General features: G+C 37.2%; 1 protein-coding gene across 2 annotated transcripts in view; it reads right to left on the bottom strand.

Annotated features, from left to right (window-relative positions):
* Nucleotides 1-17,602, bottom strand: part of MAGED1 (MAGE family member D1) — a 56,545-nt gene extending 38,943 nt beyond the window's left edge. The window contains exon 1 of one of the 2 annotated variants that reach the window (XM_030305458.2): nt 17,564-17,602. The gene's annotated coding sequence lies outside the window, so the exon portion shown is untranslated. The remainder of the gene's footprint in view (nt 1-17,563) is intronic. The other variant, XM_030305460.1, reaches the window with a different exon arrangement.
* Between the last annotated feature and the right edge of the window lie 416 nt (nt 17,603-18,018).

Genomic DNA, 18,018 nt, shown 5'->3' with positions numbered 1-18,018 from the left:
TATATGGCAAATGGGACTTTGCATTAAGTGATCAAGGATCGTAAGAGGAAAAGTTATCCTAGATTATTCTGGTGGGTTCAACGTAAGTATAAGAGTCTTTACAAGAAGCAGGAGGATCAAAGTCAGAGAAAGAGACAGAATAGTGGAAGTAGAAAGTCAAAGTCAGAGATGTTGAAGATGCTATACTGTTGGATCTGAAGACAGAGAAAAGGACCATGAACAAAGGAACTCAGGTGGCCTCTAGAAGCTGAAAAAAGCAAGGAAATATATTCTCCCTGAGAGCCACTTGAGGGAGCTCAACCTTGCCAACAACCTTGATTTTAGGTCTACTGACCTCCAGAACTGTTAAGATAGTAAATTTGTTTACTATTTATGTTTGTCGCAATTTATGACAGCAGCAAGAGGAAGCTAATATTACCTGGTGATAAAGTTGTAATTGCAATCTCTATATTTGGAAACAGATTAATACTGCTAAGATCATTCTGACAAATTAGAAAGGATCAATGGCACTTTCTTCTTCACCCACAGACATGGATAAACAAATATAAACCCCCAACTCTGTAGGACTCACTATATAACAAATAATTTGAAAGAATATATTTCTTTTAAATTAACAGTGTCATGACTTCTGTTTCACCAGTGAGAAAAATGAAACTCTGAGAAGTAACTTACCTAAGAATAATGTGCAAAGACCTAGGATTCAAGTCCCTCTCAATGTCAACAAAATCCAATATTTTTCCACTACATCTTGCTGTCCCTCAAACTCCTTGGAGTGTGATGGAGAGGGCAACGCATTCAAATGTATTCCTCAAATGATCCACAGTGACACAAAGACCCCATGTTTGCGAGATTCTCTACCTTCTTTGCTTTAATTCAATGTTCGTAGTAAGCAACAAGCTGTTTTCTTAGTTTGACTTCCCAAGTATCCTAATATTGGAACTGACATGCCCTGGAGAGAGGACCTGAGTGTTCTGGTCACTAGAAAGTATGTATTAGTGTAGGATGGGTGTATTTTTCTTTCTATATCTATTTTAGTCTCAGTACATTAATTTGTATGTATTTGTCTATCACCAAGTTTCATTTCAGCATTTCACCAAATCCTGAACTGCAGTTAATTAACTGAAATATCACCACCCGGCTCTTCTATTAAGTTCTGTTGGAATTTCCAAATAAAGGTAATTTCCTTTCTTTGATAACTTCAACAGTATTTATACATAAAACACCACTATTTAGAGTATGAATCCTCAGAGATGCTTCAGTAAAAACTGTTTCAGAAAAGAAATTCTATTTTATTTTATACAGAATGATATCAATCTTTGGAGGTACAAGGATTGAAAGGGGGAAAAATTACAATTATTCACAAATCACATTAACAAGCCGAAACCACTTTGTGATAATTCATTGCAGCTGTACACTTATGATTTACATACTTTTAAGTATATTTTATATAAAATTTATATAAAAACTCAACAAAACCTATAAACAACAATTGGACCTGAGAAAGAGGTAAGCACAATGGATCTAAGAACGATACACCAGAATCAAGCACTCCCATACACCAGTCACAATCAATTACAAAATGTAATTTAAAAATATCAGTGAGAGGAACAAAAGCTTATCAGGGACACAGAAATATGTCTAACAAAATATGCATGAGACCCTTATGGAGAAAACTATAAAACTTTCTTTCAAAGACATTAAAAATACCTAGATAAAAGGAGATGAACCACCTTCATTGTTGTAAAGATGCAACCAAATCTACATATTGATATATAGAAAGAAGTTCTTATAAAAATTTCCATGTTTCTTAAAGACCATGTTAAGCTTACCTTAAAAGTCATATGGAGAAGTAAAGAGCAAAAAGTATAGTTTTGAGGAAGAGGAATAAGGAAAAGGGTCTTTCCCTATCACATATTAACATGCATTGCAAAGCTATAGTAATTAACAGTGTAGAACTAGTATAAATATAGACAAATAGACCGATGAAACAGAATGGAAAGCCTAAAAGCACACCCATACATCTATTACAATTTGGTATATGTCAGACACAGCATTGTAAATATGTGGAGAAAGAATAGATTTAAGTAAATAATCCTGAAACCACTGATAAATCATTCAGAAAAAAAATTTAAGTACGTTCTCCTTATCATACAATATACAAAAATAAAATTCCAAGTGGATCATAAAATTGTGAAAACCAAATTATAAAAGTTTTACAGGGGAATATAGTAGAATACCTTTAGGAAATCAAGGTAAGAAAGAATTCCTTAAACAAGGTGAAAACATGGCATATGTAGAAAATGATAATTTCCTGGCATACTGAGGAAAGTGGAAGAGACTGCTCTTTCATGAGGGTTAAGGTTATCAATATTACATCTAAATGTAACCATTTGTGAAAATATTCATTCGTACTTGAACTCTTTTCCTTAGCTCTAATATATCAGAGTGGCCTCTCAACGGCCCATTTCTTCAGGTACTTCCCAAGCTCAAGGCTAGATGGCATACCCAGGCAGCTACTATACATAGTCTAATGACCACTTGCTCTCTGGTCCCCACACTCAGACGATTCTCATCCACTGCCAGATTAATGGCTACTTGCATGCAAAATTAATTTCTTAACCTGGTGTCTTCCAGGAGACCTTCTCCCAGCCTCTAAAATGCATTGGAGGACCCTCCTCCTTCATGTTTCTACTGAAAGTACCACATCCTGGTCTCCCCTCCATCATAGCACTCCCTGTTGCAATGTCTGTGCCTATCTCACCCACTAGATTCAGTAGAAAATACATCTAATTTAACTATGTCCTCAGTATCCAGCAGAGTCTAGATCACTACATTTTTGCTTACTTAATTGATTAATTAATTAATGGTGTATCTAATTTTTTAAGGCTACTCTATATTTCCCACTAGTGTCCTAGCACTTCTGACATTCTCAGACTGTGTACCTTTCCCCTCTCACTTTCTATGACATCCCCCTTTATTCATGCACACTTCTTGTCTACCAAGGCCCTGGAAAAATATTTTCCTGATAGCCAAGAAGGCAAACAGAAGGCATGAAAAGTAGTGAGCTATGCCCATTTCCCCTGGAAGCGATCGCTTCCTGTTCTTCTTCCCACCTGGAATCCTTCCTTTGTGACCTGTAGAATCTCTCTCCTTGAAAAAGAAGCTTACCTATATCCTTCAGTGATTTTTAGAACACCCCCTTCACCTAGCCATAGATGAGATAGTGCTCTCATAAGCCTGCTGATTCTCCCACACCCCTGGTGTCAACATTCCCAACTGGTAAACCACAGCACACTAGTATTCCAAACTTGTTAGTAACACACTATTTAAGCAGTATCTGTGAGATGGACATCCTCAGGTAGGCTGCCATGTGATACAGAGCAGAGCACAACATGTAAAAGGTAACAAGGCTCGTATAGTGCCCAACTGATGATAATAATAAAAAAAGATGACATGTTTTCTAGAATATATTTCCCTTGCGAATATGTGAGGGACTGTAGTCAAGGCATTAAACCACTTGACACAAATAGCAGCCAAAGGATGAAAGGATATCAAGTGAAGAGCTACAACAAACATGCCACTGTTTTCAATGACATTATCTTGAAAATTCAAATTCTCAACATGAAGAAAGAAAGCAAAAATAATAACAGTAGTAAAAAGTAAAGAAACAGTGAAATAAAATATAAAATAAGCATCTCCTAATGGTAAATATGCTAATATGTTATTTTTTGTGAAATAACTAAAAAATACAGTCAGGCCCAAGAAGTACATTAAATACTAATTGTAATTAAAGTTTAGAATTATTTGTTATTCCATTATTTATTTCAAAATAAAAAAATCAATAATACATACGTATAATATTTCACATCTTCACATAGAACATTTTGTCAGTTTTCTGAAAGTTGATAAACTCATAATTTTTAATCACTACAAGCACTTCTACCAAACCGTGAAACTCTGGGAAGGAAATAAACAAGCCAGGGCCCTCCCTAAGGAAAAGGCTCCCTAACAGATAGACTCTGAGACAAAAAGAACAAGGAGGGAGTTGGCTAAATGGCTAAAGATAGTTGTTCAAGGACCCTCCAAAGACACAGGGTCATCTAAGCCACTAAACCAGTCTTTATATTCTGCCATCCACAGATGCTGGTTATCTCTAATAACTTCCTGGTTTTGATTCTTGACTCCGGAGTCTGAAGAAGAGGCAACTGACTCAGAGTCCCCCTACACAACCCTTGGCTAATTGCTAAGATCAATTGTTTGGACCTCCCAAGAAGGAGGAGCATTCATTGCAGGATAATAATCAAGCCTCCTTCATTCTCAAATGGCCTCAGAGGCTGGGCAAACACACTCAATTCTGGGGCCCAATTCTTGGACCTTAAGATCCTGGGAAAGATAAGGCCAAACCAAGGTTCTCCTATGGAAGCCCTCTGATGCAGCTAAGTGTAACTGTTCCAGGAGAAATGTGAAACAGTAACCAAGTCCCCCATATCCACAGTAAATCACAGGTCCTGGCTACCCCGATCAACTCCAAGCCACAGTTTTCTGGCCTCAAAACTGTGGGGGAGAAAATACCAAAGTATAAATCTACATATATCTCAAAGTCAGAACTGGTGCAATCCTTTGGGAAATCAGTTTTCCATTATCTAATGAAGTTGAAGGGATGCACAAACTATTACCAAGTAATCTGTCTGCCAGATATATATCTTAGAGAAACACATGTACATGTGCAACAGATGTGTACAAAAATGTTCTTAGCAACACTATTCACAACAACCAAAAAAAGAAGGCAATCCAAATTTTCATAAGCAGTAAAATGTATAAATAGGTATTTATGTGCACACATGTCTATACACACAGCAAAGCAGGCAAAGAAGTGATTACCATAAAAGTCAAGTCAGGATAAATGGTTACCTCTGGGAGAGAGACAGAATTAAGAATGGAGGCTTCTGGATAACCTGCAATGTTCTATTTTGGTTTTGGAAGGTTCTTTTATAGGTGTTTATATTTATTCACTTTGTTATTTTTTAAATGTTTATTTTTGAGAGAGCACAAGTAAGAGAGGGGCAGAGAGAAAGGGACAGAAGAACCAAAGTGGGGTCTGCATTGACAGGCTGACAGCAGCGAGCTCAGTGTGGGGCTCGAACCCACAAACCGTGAGACCATGAACTATGCTGAAGTTGGATGCTCAACTGACTGAGTCACCCAGGTGCCCCTATAATTATTCACTTTAGCGTACATTTACATTTTATGCAACTTTCAGTATTTTTATTATACTGCACAATTTAAGAAATATTTTTTAACGTTTATTTTTGAGAGACAAGAGATAGAACACGAGTGGGGGAGGGGCAGAGAGAGAGAGAGAGAGAGAGAGAATCTGAAGCAGGCTCCAGGCTCTGAGCTGTCAGCACAGAGACCGACACAGGGCTCGAACTCACCGACTGTGAGATCACGACCTGAGCCGAAGTCAGACGCTCAACCAACTGAGCCACCCAGGCACCCCAAGAAATATTTTTTTAAAAGGAAGAATCCAGGGCCTTCCTATGGAACTCCCTTAAAGCATATGTTCTCAACCTTTCTGACATGAGGAATATTATATAAAAAGCATCCACCTCTTTCTATAAAAGCTATGGAATTGGCTATCCATATTCATTTGCAATGGGATTTTTGGAAACACACACCTGGGCAAGTCAGGGTCCTACCAGCAGTATTATTTCCCTTAAAATTGCTAAGGGCAGTTGTTCAAGTCCCTCCAAGAATAGAAATCAATATGGAGGGATATCTTAGCTCCCCTTACATTCAAGATTTTACTACCAGTCCTTTCCTGGCATCTAACCCTGGTAATTGCCCCCCCCCCCATAAAAAGGCAGAGACAAAGACAAAAATGTAACAAATAAAGCCAGGGCCATCTAAGGGATCTATTGCTAAACTGGTTAAGGGCAACAACTCATGCTAGCCATTGCTGCTCGCATTCCCTAAATCTTCCTCCCTGCTGTGAAAATCTCTGTTCCTTTGATTACCATGACATCTGTCTCTCATCTATACTCACCCCTTCCACAAAATATAGCATCTCCCTTGTCTTCCTCTCAACCCTTAAACTTTTTCTTCCCGAGTATCTTTGATGATCTCATGGCTAACCTGTCCATCACCCCAGCTTCACAGTTCTTTGACCTCTTCTATTCCAACTCACCCACCCACTAAACCTTGTCATCATCCAGAACTACCTTTCCTCTGAAATCTTAAGCTCCAATAACCTACTTTGACCACAATTTCTTGTCTGCCATATCACCTTGTTAACTTCTACTCTTTGAGCTTTGAAATTTCTATACAACTTCTCCCACACCCAACCATATATTCACACAGCTTCTCTTTCTCTGGATCCACAGAATCAATCTTCCTGAGAATATACTCTTCCCTGATGAGATTAGATCCCATGGTCTATAACCTGAACAAATCTCATCAGTAACCTCAACAACTTACTTATTTAGCCCCTCAGTCATCACCAGCACATTTACAAGTCTAAAATCAAGCCCAATGTTTGCCTTCCTTGCTCCTACTTCTTGGCAGCTGAATATATCTGGAAAACAAAACAAAACAAAACTAAACACACTTAATTTCCAACCTAGATAGGTATTCATTATTGCCCATCAATCTTTTTTCATTCAGTAAAGAAGGTTGTAACCTTCTCCTCTTTCCTCTGGCCCTGGCCATCCCCTCTCACACTCCAGAATGCCCTCGCTACCTTATTCACAAAGAATATAGGGACACCAAGAAAGAAACTCCTCCTGTTTCCTGCCTTTCCAAAACTTCAAAAACATCCCCTTCTGATTCTCTGTAACTCCAAAGTCAGAAGTGATGTCCCTTCTCATGTTCATGGCTGGTACTTCACATGTTCTCAACACATCTTTTCCACATTTTGCTTCTCCAGTTATCCCCTCTCTCTCATATTATTTCTAACCTCTGGTTTTATCAGCTCCTCCCCTGTAGAACATATAAACCTGTTCAAATCTCTCATCCTAAAAATATACATGTACCACCTCTTATTTATTATATTTTTCATAGACAGGATCTTTGACACCAAAGTCTACACTCATTTGATCAACACTTTCACCATTTACATTATTAGCCCTCTGCACATTAGCCTTCACTAACTCTAATCCATACATACTCACTGCCCTCATTTCCCCTAAATCCCTAATCTAACAGAAACCTCTGAATCTACACCTTATATAACCATGTAAAGAAATTTCATGTTTTATATTAAAAAAGGTTTAAGATAGTAGTCTTAAAAGACAAACGCAATACATGTTCATTAGTATACAATAGTGCTTGGCACACAGAAACACATAAAAGGAGATGAGTATCTTCATTACCATTCCACTCTGCCAGAGATAACTGTTAGGGCTACATTCCAACCTCTGGGAGAAGCTGAGCAATCATCTCCTCCTCATACCCTTAAATCCCAGGAAGAAGAGGAGGAAGTAGAATTCTCAGATTACTCAAGGATACACAACTGGGACGCAGTGCCAACTAGTGGAGCTTTGAAGAGGAAGACTACAATAAACGAAATTCTCGTGTGGCCTGTTAAAAGAAAAAAAAAATTATCCTGACACTTGTTAAAATGGTAAGATTATAAGAACTATTTTGAGAAGTGTCAAGACTTGTAAAAGGGAAGAGAAAATAGACTCTACTTTGAATTAAGTAAGGACACCTGGAAATCTATAGCCAAGGAATAGATTTGGAGGGGGCAGGAGGTCAGTAGACAGAAAATTAAGAGGAGACATAAGGATAGGGGAATTCTTGCTAAACAGACTGAGAATTCTTGCTGAAGGAAAACCAGGATGATCACATATCAAATGTGGGGGGGGGGAGTCTCATTAAATTTATTCAGCAGGATACTTTCTAAAACTAGACCGGACAGGCCAAAGACAATGCCCAAGGATGAGATCTAGTTGAAAAGAGGGCTCCGAGGGGCATGACTCACATTTGGTCAAGGAGGGAGTGCTTATTAGCCCCTTTCCACTTTTCAGTTGTCCTTGGGCAATACTTCTTCACTGAAATATACTCTGTTTTAGACCTGTTGTAATGGGACAGCCCCTGGATATATATGCACATATAGCTATGTACATGTGTATGCACAGATCTATTTTATATACATATATGTCGCCTATATTATATTATCATATACAAAAAATGTCATGTTACACTGCACCCTAAAAATGTGTGTATATGTATATTATGGATTATAATAGATTATAGTATATGTAATACATACACACATGACTTTCCCATACACCACACACACACATAGAGTGCAGAATGCAGTGTAACATGACATTATCTCTCTCCTGGACCACTACACCTCTCCCCCACTTATCAGTCTCCTACCGTCTCACTCCCACCCATTCACCCAGTGCATCATCAGTACATTACAAAGAGAACTGTGTATCTCATCTGCTTAAGACAATTCCATTGCTTCTTCCTCACAGGCTTCAGAGTGAAATCCTCATTCTCTGACTTGACTTTTGGGGTGCTCAACATCCTGGCCCTTATCTATGTCTCTAGTTTCATTTCTCTTCCTCTACATAAAACTTACATTCCAGTTATAACCAACCACACATATGCTTTTCTCTGAATATATCAAGATCTCCCCCACCTCTTTCCAGTTTCCTCTGACTGGAACACCCTTCATAGCGCTTCTACCTTCATACTTCCTCTATTCACCCAGTATCAAGCATTATTTTCCTTTCCAAAGCATTTTCAGATGCCCCTTCTGTGCTACCCCACAGTTTATCACTTGCCCCCACTGTGTACTATGCCCACTACAGTACTTATCATACTCTTTAGACTGTCTGTTCATTTACTCGTACCCCCAGTATAATGAATCTTCATCAAGGACAGGAAACATGTCAGGTTTACCTTTACATCCCCTGTACCCAGCATAAGATCAAATACATGGTAGTGTGGTCTATAAATTTTTACTGAATGAATGCCTACATAAACAAACGAAAGCCATGCTTAGCTAATTATCAATGTAATGCTGGTGGAATCATTCACTTATATTCAAAATAGTAAGGAAAAGGGTGACAACAAAAGGCCACATAGCATTACTAAAAAAATAGTAATAATCCCTTGAGCACTCACATCTTGGTTTCTAAGTACCAATCCCTATTGAAGGAATACATGGCTCCTTGCAAAATGGCTGATGTCAGGACTGGGGCAGGGAATGAGCCTAAAATATCTTATGTCAGAAAGCAAGGAAGCCAAGATCTAATGAGATCATGTAAAGGATATAGGAAAAGTCTCCTAATTTCTTTTCTTTTTTTTTTTTAATTTTTTTTCAACGTTTATTTATTTTTGGGACAGAGAGAGACAGAGCATGAACGGGGGAGGGGCAGAGAGAGAGGGAGACACAGAATCGGAAACAGGCTCCAGGCTCTGAGCCATCAGCCCAGAGCCCGACGCGGGGCTCGAACTCACGGACCGCGAGATCGTGACCTGGCTGAAGTCGGACGCTTAACTGACTGCGCCACCCAGGCGCCCCAAAAGTCTCCTAATTTCTAAAATGACACAGTTTGGGCATCAAAAATAAACCACAATGGGTACATAAAATACATAAAAATCCATGAATTCCTAATAATATTAAAGAAAACAATGAAATTCTCTAGGGAATGAACCCATTACTCCGATAAATGAAAAAAAAAAAGCATTTATCCTTTCTTTTTATAGAATACATTTGGGGACCCCCCAAAAAAAAGCTGATAAAGAGGTCTTTTTTCTGAAATAATTCCAGCTAATAAATGCAGAAGGATTGATAAAATTAGACCACTCTTTTTAAACTATTAGTAAAATAATGAATTTAGACAATTATCTTCAATGGCTGCTAAACAGGAGAAAGGTTGGTAGGAGATGCTACAATGGAGTTGGGATGCCTGGGTGGCTGCATCAGATTAAGCATCTGACTTTGGCTCAGGTCATGACCTCGGTTTGTGAGTTTGAGCCCTGCTTTGGGCTCCATGCTGACAGCTTGGAGCCTGGAGCCTGCTTCGAATTATGTATCTCTCTCTCTCTCTCTGCCCTTGCCCGGCTCATGAGTGCGTGCGTGTGCACACGTGCGCTCTCTCTCAAAAATAAATAAACATTTTTAAAAATTTAAAAAAAAATGGAGATCAGGCTGACAACCCCTGAAAACACAAATGAACCCCAGAATCAGTTAAAAATTTAAACCAGATATGATGAAATGCAATAGAAAGTGCATATCACTACTTGAAATGATTTTTTCCCTTAAAAAATAAGTCAGTCAGAGAAAGATGGATATCATATGATTTCACTCTTATGTGGAATTTAAGAAACAACAGATGAACATAGGGTAAGGGAAGGAAAAATAAGATAAAAACAGACTCTTAAATACACAGAACAAACTGAGGGTTGATAGGGGTGGGGGGATGGGTTAAATGGGTGCTAGGCATTAAGGAGGGTACTTTTCAGGATGAGCACTGGGTGTCATGTGTAAGAGATGAATCACTGGGTTCTATTCCTGAAGCCAAGACTACACTGTATGTTAACTAACATGAGAATAAAAAACTAAAAAAAAAAAATTTAAAAAGCAAAACAAAATACAAAATATAATAATAATTGAAAGTGAACCTAATAAATCTTCTAGTTCTAAATGCCAGTGAACAGAAACATGCAGATGGGAAAACAAAATGAATACCACCTGAAGGAAGCAATCATCTAAATCCATTTGTCGACACAATAAATGACTTAGTTTCTCTAACAAACCAATGGTCTTTAAAATGTGGAAGAGGGGTTGGCTATACAAGGTTTTAACAGGAAAACAGACTGAAGACAAAAATATCTTGTGGCCCTTGTTTAGATATAGATTTAACAAAGAAACTATACAAAGACATCTTTAAGAAAATCACAGAAATTTGAATATGAACTGGGTATTACATAGTATGAGAATTACTGTTAATCTTATTAAGTGTAATGGCTTATTGGTTACTTAATATAATGCACTTAAGAGTTAGAGATGTATGGGGCGCCTGGGTGGCGCAGTCGGTTAAGCGTCCGACTTCAGCCAGGTCACGATCTCGCGGTCCGTGAGTTCGAGCCCCGCGTCGGGCTCGTCGGGCTCTGGGCTGATGGCTCGGAGCCTGGAGCCTGTTTCCAATTCTGTGTCTCCCTCTCTCTCTGCCCCTCCCCCGTTCATGCTCTGTCTCTCTCTGTCCCAAAAAAATAAATAAAAACCGTTGAAAAAAAAAATTAAAAAAAAAAAAAAAGAGTTAGAGATGTATAGTGAGTTATTTACCTGTGTAATGACATAATGTCTGGGATTGCTTTAAAATACTCCAGTGAAGGGGCGCCTGGGTGGCTCAGTCAGTTAAGTGTCCCACGCTCGGTTTCAGCTCAGGTCATGATCTCACAGTTTTGTGAGTTCGAGTCCCGCGTCGGGATCCCTGACAGTGTGGAGCCTGCTTGGGATTCTCTCTCTCTCTTCCTCTCTCCCTCCTTCTCTCCCCCTCCCCCACTCATGCTGTCTCTCTCTCAAAATAAACTTAAAAATTTTTTTTAAATACTCCAGTGAAAAAGTGGGTGAGGAGAAAAGATCAAACAAAATCAGCAAAATGGTATTAATTGTTGAAGCTGAGAATGGATACATGCTATATCCTACTTTAAATATATTTGAAAATTTCAGTAATAAAGGAAAAAAGAAACTAATATCAGAGGCTCCAACTGGTTCATTCTAAACTGGACAGTTTGAGCAACAGAAGAAATAATGACTGCAATGGATTGAAAAGTACCAAATATAAAAATATCCACAAGTTCAACAAAACAGGGAAAATGACAACAAAAAATCTCAAAAACTATAAATATACATTAATCTAGGTTGGGTGATGCTTTTGAATACCAGCCATAAGAACTATATTCTGCATTTTATAATTAATAGATCCCTCAGCAGAATTTCTTCCTTTCCCTATCTCTTTATGATTTGAGTTTTACTTTTATTCTTTTGTATTCGATATGATACAGTGATAAGAGCAAGGGATTTCATATTATAGAACTATGCATTTGAATGTGAATGGTCTTTGAAGCTTTATGATTGAACAAGTTTCTTAACCAAGTATGATTCCTTTCCTTTCCTGTAAAATGGAAGAATATGTACATCATTACCCTTTTTCTGGTTTTGATTAAATTAAATAATATGTATATATTGCCTGATAAAAAACAGAACCTCAGTAAACGCTGCTTGTGTATTTTTTTTAAAGAAATACCAGCTATAAAAGGGTCATTGAGGAAAAAAAGAAATTTGAAAATGGATTAAGTGTTAGGTGATATTAGGAAATTATTGTGTCCCTAATATTAGGAGATGAACGCTGAGATATTTAGGTGTAAAATGCCATGATATTAAGTGGTATCTCAATCAAAATGCCAAGAAGAATTTTTGTGGAAACTGACAAGCTGATTCTAAAATGCAAATGGAAATTCAAAAAACCAATTTGGCATTATTGAAGAAAAAGAACAAAACTGTAGAACTAAATGACTGTATATAAGGTATATTATAAAATGACATTAATTATGACAGTGGTACTTATACAAGGATAGAGAAGTAACCCAAACTGAACAGAATTCAGAAACAAACCCACATATATAAACTAACCATTTGATTTATCAAAAATATGATGCTATAGAAGGGAAAGAATGATCTTTTCAGTAAGTGATACTGGGTTGACTGGATGTCCAGTTTGACATACAAAAAAGGGAGGGGACCTTTACTCACACCCATAACTTATACTGAAAACATACACAAAAATCAATTACAAATAAATTGTGAATACAAATGAGAGATTAAACAATAACACAACACAGAAAAATGTCTTCATGGCCTTGAAAAAGGCAAAGATTTTTTAACAAAACAAGCACTAGCCACAAAGGGGAACATTATGAAATTGAACAACAATACTAAAATTGGGATAGTTCATCAAAAGACACCATTAAGAAACTGAAAATGCAAGCAACTGAGATCTGCAATAAATATAACAAAATATTAACGTCCTTAATTAAAAAGATCTCAACAAATCAGTAAGATAGTCCAGGAGAAAAAGTGGTCAAAGATTGAAAAGGTATCTCATAAAAAGATATCCAGGCCAACAAACATGGACAGATGTAAATTTATCATCAGATCTGCAAATTAAAATAATAAGATACCATTCATAACCACTATAATGGCTACTTTTTTTCCTTAAAAAGTAAAGACAATGACAAGTGTTGACAATATTCTAGAGAAAGTGGAACTCTTAAAGATTTGTACTGAGAGTTTTATAGTACAGGCATACCTCAGAGAACTTGTAGATTCGGTTCTAGACCACCACAATAAAGTGAATATCACAATAAAGCAAGTAAAATGAATTTTTTGGTTTGCCAGTGCATATAAAAGTTATGTTTACACTACACTTTAGTCTATTAAGTATGTAATAACATTATGTCTAAAAACATATACTGTAATGAAAAAATACTTTATTGCTAAAAAATGCTAACCATCATCTGACTTTCAGAAAGTCATAATCACTAATCACAAATCACCTTTAACAAATATACTAATAATGAAAAAGTTTGAAATATTTCAAGAATTACCAGAATGTAACACAGAGACATGAAGTGAGCAAATGTTGTTAGAAAAATGATGCCGAAAGACTTGTTTGACTCAGGATTGCCACAAACTTTCAATTTGTAAAAAACAGTATCTTCAAAGTGCAATAAAGCAAAATGCAATAAAACAAGGTATGCCTGTACAACCATTGTGGAAAATTAGTTGACAGTCTCTACTAAAGCTAGTCATATACATAACTTAATTCAGCAATTCTTCTCTTAGGTATATGCTCAACAGAAATATGTACATATATCACCAAAAGTCATATACTATAATGTCCACAAATATTTACAAGCCAAAAATATAAACATACAAAATGTCCATCTATTATGATATGTTCAAACAATGGAATACATACCAATGAGAATGAAGGAATTACCACTATACCCAATAATATGAATGCATCTCAAAAACATACTACTGCACCCAATAATATGGATGAATCTCAAAAACAAAATCTTAAGCCAAAGAGGTCAGGCACCAAAAAAATAATGATTTACTACCATATTTTTATAAAGTTCAAAAACAGGCAAAATTATTATACAGTGATAGAAGCAAGGACTGTGGCTAATTGGGAGTTTAGATGTGACTGGAAGGGAATACATTCAAGGGCGTTCAGATGCTAGTCATGTTCTATTTCTTAATTTGGATGCTGGTTACACATGTGTGTTTACATTGAAAATGCCTTGAGCCATACACTTTTGACACATGCACCTTTTTGTGTATATTTATTTAAAAATAAAGTCTGCACTCCTATGAGGAATTTAAGATACAAAACAGATGAATATAAGGGAAGGGAAGCAAAAATAATATAAAAACAGGGAGGGAGACAAAACATAAGAGTCTTAAACACAGAGAACAGAGGGTTGCTGGAGGGGTTGTGGGAGGGGGGATGGGCTAAATGGGTAAGGGGCATTAAGAAATCTACTCCTGAAATCATGGTTGCACTATATGCTAACTTGGATGTAAATTAAAAAATAATAAATAAATAAAAAATAATAAAGCCTGCAAATCTCAAATGGTTCAACCAAAATACATAGATCAGAAAACAGATAAACAATTATGCCTTAATTTTAAAAATGAATGGATGGAGGGGCGCCTGGGTGGCTCAGTCGGTTAAGTAGCCAACTTCAGCTCAGGTCATGATCTCACGGTTCGTGGGTTGGAGCCCCACATCAGGCTCTGTGCTGACAGCTTAGAGCCTGGAGCCTGCTTCTGATTCTGTGTCTCCCTCTCTCTCTGCTCCTCCCCTGCTCATGCTGTCTCTGTCTCTCAAAAATAAATAAATGCAAAAAAAATTTTTTTTTAAATAAATGGATGAATGGATGGTTAAGAGTGAGCAAGTGAGCTAATATGGCAAATGTTAACAACTATTGAATCTAGGTTTAGAGTATAAAAGTATTCATTGTACTCTTCTTTCAATTTATGCTTGTTTAAATTAATTAAAAAATGTTTAAGTAAAAAGAGTCACTACACCTCTCAGCTCTTAATATTTATAGTTATGAAGTAATTCAAGCTCCTGATATAATCTGATTTATTAAAGGAAAATTTTAAAAATGAAATTTCTATACCCAGATTATGTCTTATAAAATAATAAAATAGTCCATATATTTTGTACTTCTCATTAATAAACAGCTAAAGAGACACAAACAAAAGACAAAGAAAACCAGGCCAGGACTGAGTGTCTCACAGACCTTACCTCCATGAATTCCACCACCAATAGCAGGTTACTATCCACCTCTGAGTCTTGGTTTTATCAACAGTAAAATGACAATGATAGTACTGACCTTATAGGGTGGTTCTGAAATTTGGGGGCCAACTATATTTAAAAGGTTGCCTGTACAGACAGACAAGTATTAAATTCATTCCAATTTAACATATCAAACATTTGTGGGTAAAATATCATGAACACACAGCAATAAGAGCACTGAGAAAGGTAAGCAAATATGCTGTAGGATAGCACACAGTGCACCACAAACAAACAGATTGAGGAAGATGTGAGGATAGATATAGAGATATCTTCCTAGAGGGGCTGGTAACTGACAATATACCTAACTGGATAGCAAGAAGCTAGCCAGGAGAAAAAGAACGAGAAATTTATGTGACTGGATTAGGTCATTTGAGTATGCAGAGTGCTGCATTAAAGCTGTGCAGAAAAGTGACCACAAAGTGTGTGTGGGGGGAGCCAAATGAACAACAAATGCAGACACTGACATAGATACATCCTGTTTTTCCCACTAACATCTATATAGTTTGTGCTCGCACCTCCTTTAGGTTTGTAGTCAAAATGCTGCCTTACCAGGGAGGTCTTCCTAACCATCCAATTTAAAATAGTACATCCCCTCCCTATCACAACCCATTCATATTTATTTTAATCATTTATTGTCTCTCAATTATAGTTTTTAAAACTTTTTATTTTCCACTTGTATTCTCAGTGTTTAACACTGTCTGACACATAAAAGTTATTCAATAAAAAAGTCTTGCATGAATAAATAATGGTTGCACAGTGGGTTGAAGCCATGTGACATTTAAATGCTGTGTAATTATGATTTGAATAGAGAATACAGAGACATCAGCAATACCCTTCCCAAAATTTCCTAAGTGTTTTGGTATCACAACATCTCTGCCTCATCTTTATATAAAAGAACTGAAAACTATTCCTGGCCTAGAAAAAAGAATTACTTATTCTTACACTTATTTTGGCAAGTGTAACACAGTAGCTACAGGAGAAGGGAGGAATAAATTACTTGTTCAAGGAGATCCTTGGTTAAATTCCTCTTTAGAGCCTGAAAAACCTTGACCCTCATTATAAGTTTAATGATCATTCCCCCTCTCTTGGGTAAAAAAATTGAAATAATAGATTGTGATTAACTAATGTTCTCCCAAGACAAACACGATAAATGTAACAGAAAAATACATTTGACCTTGCACCAAATAGATAATACTTGCAAAGTTCCCAGGAAAACTGAAAAATCTGCCAGGTTGCTGTTCAATGTTGCTACCAGAGACCAGAAAAGGATTTGCATAATAAGCATAACTCAAATGAAAAAATAAATTTGTGATTGGATGTCATATGTTTCAATGATTTCTGATCTATGACAAGTTCTAAAGGAGATGGAAAAGCTTCCACCCTCAAGAGATGACACCGGGTTACAGGAAAATCCACTACGTTTGCCCCCATAAAAATGTGGGGATTCAGTTCTATGCCAAAAATTTTTTTTAATGTCACGAATAGACGGTTAAAAATCAGTGCAGTATCTGATGTGTAATTTTGTTTAGAGTAAAAATAAACACAATAATAATAATTTGAACAAGACCCTATGTCTCTTAAGACTCTAAAATTTCTGCCACTGTTTATTTTTAAGAACAAAAACAGCGTTGACCTTGAAACTGAAGCCACACCTGGTTTTGGAAAGTATATAGTTTAATGGCCTCTGCAGGAGGGAGACAGAATGGATCAGAAACCTTGTGCAGCAAGGAGGGGAGTAAAGTACTGGGGATGAAGGAAAAGGAAGAATGTAGATTAAGAGTGGCAGAACTGGGTTGCAAAAGTTTTGAGGCTAAAGGGGGGCGGGGAAGAAGGTGGGAGTAAGAGGTAGGATAAGAACCTGTGGTAGAGGGAATGACTCAGGCTCAGAAAAATCAGGAAGACGATCTGGAATAATGAAGAGAGGTGAAGAATGACCAGGGAAAAAAGGACTACAAGAGTCAGAAAGGGGAGGGGATGACAGCCGGCCATCTTCGGAGTAAGGGAGAAAAGATTGGCGAGCAGAGCCATACTCGTCAGAAACATCTTTCACAGAATGTACTCGGGATGAATTCTTCGTTCCATCCCACGTTGTAGGAAGGAGGAAAGCTTCCCCGGGGTGTTTAGGGATTCACTTGCGAAAATTATCAGTCTTTCTTTACACTCACCTTGGTGAAGAAAACCGCGACGCAACGACGGCGTGACCGGAAGTGTTATTTTCTTTCTTTGAGCTGAAGATTTAACTTCCGACACCACGCCCCCTTTACTCAAGCAACTTCCCGTGCCTCTCTAGCAAGTTCTTGGAATACTTTATCGCTATGGCTCTCTTGTCAAATCAGAAACTGGGTAGTATTGTAAACCGGCTGGGAGGGGACTCGGTAACTTTTTACAAATCCTAGTTCTAGTCATCCCAGGAACTGCAGTATTTCAGTCAAACCCCACTTATCCGATTTGTCATCTCGCATTCCTAACCCTTAGTCCCTTAACTCTTGCATGTCAATAGTTACATATTTGCTATACTGGTTTACTGTTTTTCTGGCATACCATGTTGAAAAAAAAGTTTATTTTTATTAGTGGCATACCTTGATTTCAAGATTAAAAAAAAATCTTAAATATGAATCAT

This window comes from Lynx canadensis, chromosome X (assembly GCF_007474595.2).
Source record: "Lynx canadensis isolate LIC74 chromosome X, mLynCan4.pri.v2, whole genome shotgun sequence".
In the NCBI taxonomy this organism is placed as follows: Eukaryota; Metazoa; Chordata; class Mammalia; order Carnivora; family Felidae; genus Lynx; species Lynx canadensis.
Note: the sequence above shows the minus strand (reverse complement) of the source record. Positions and strands in the feature narration are given on the sequence as shown.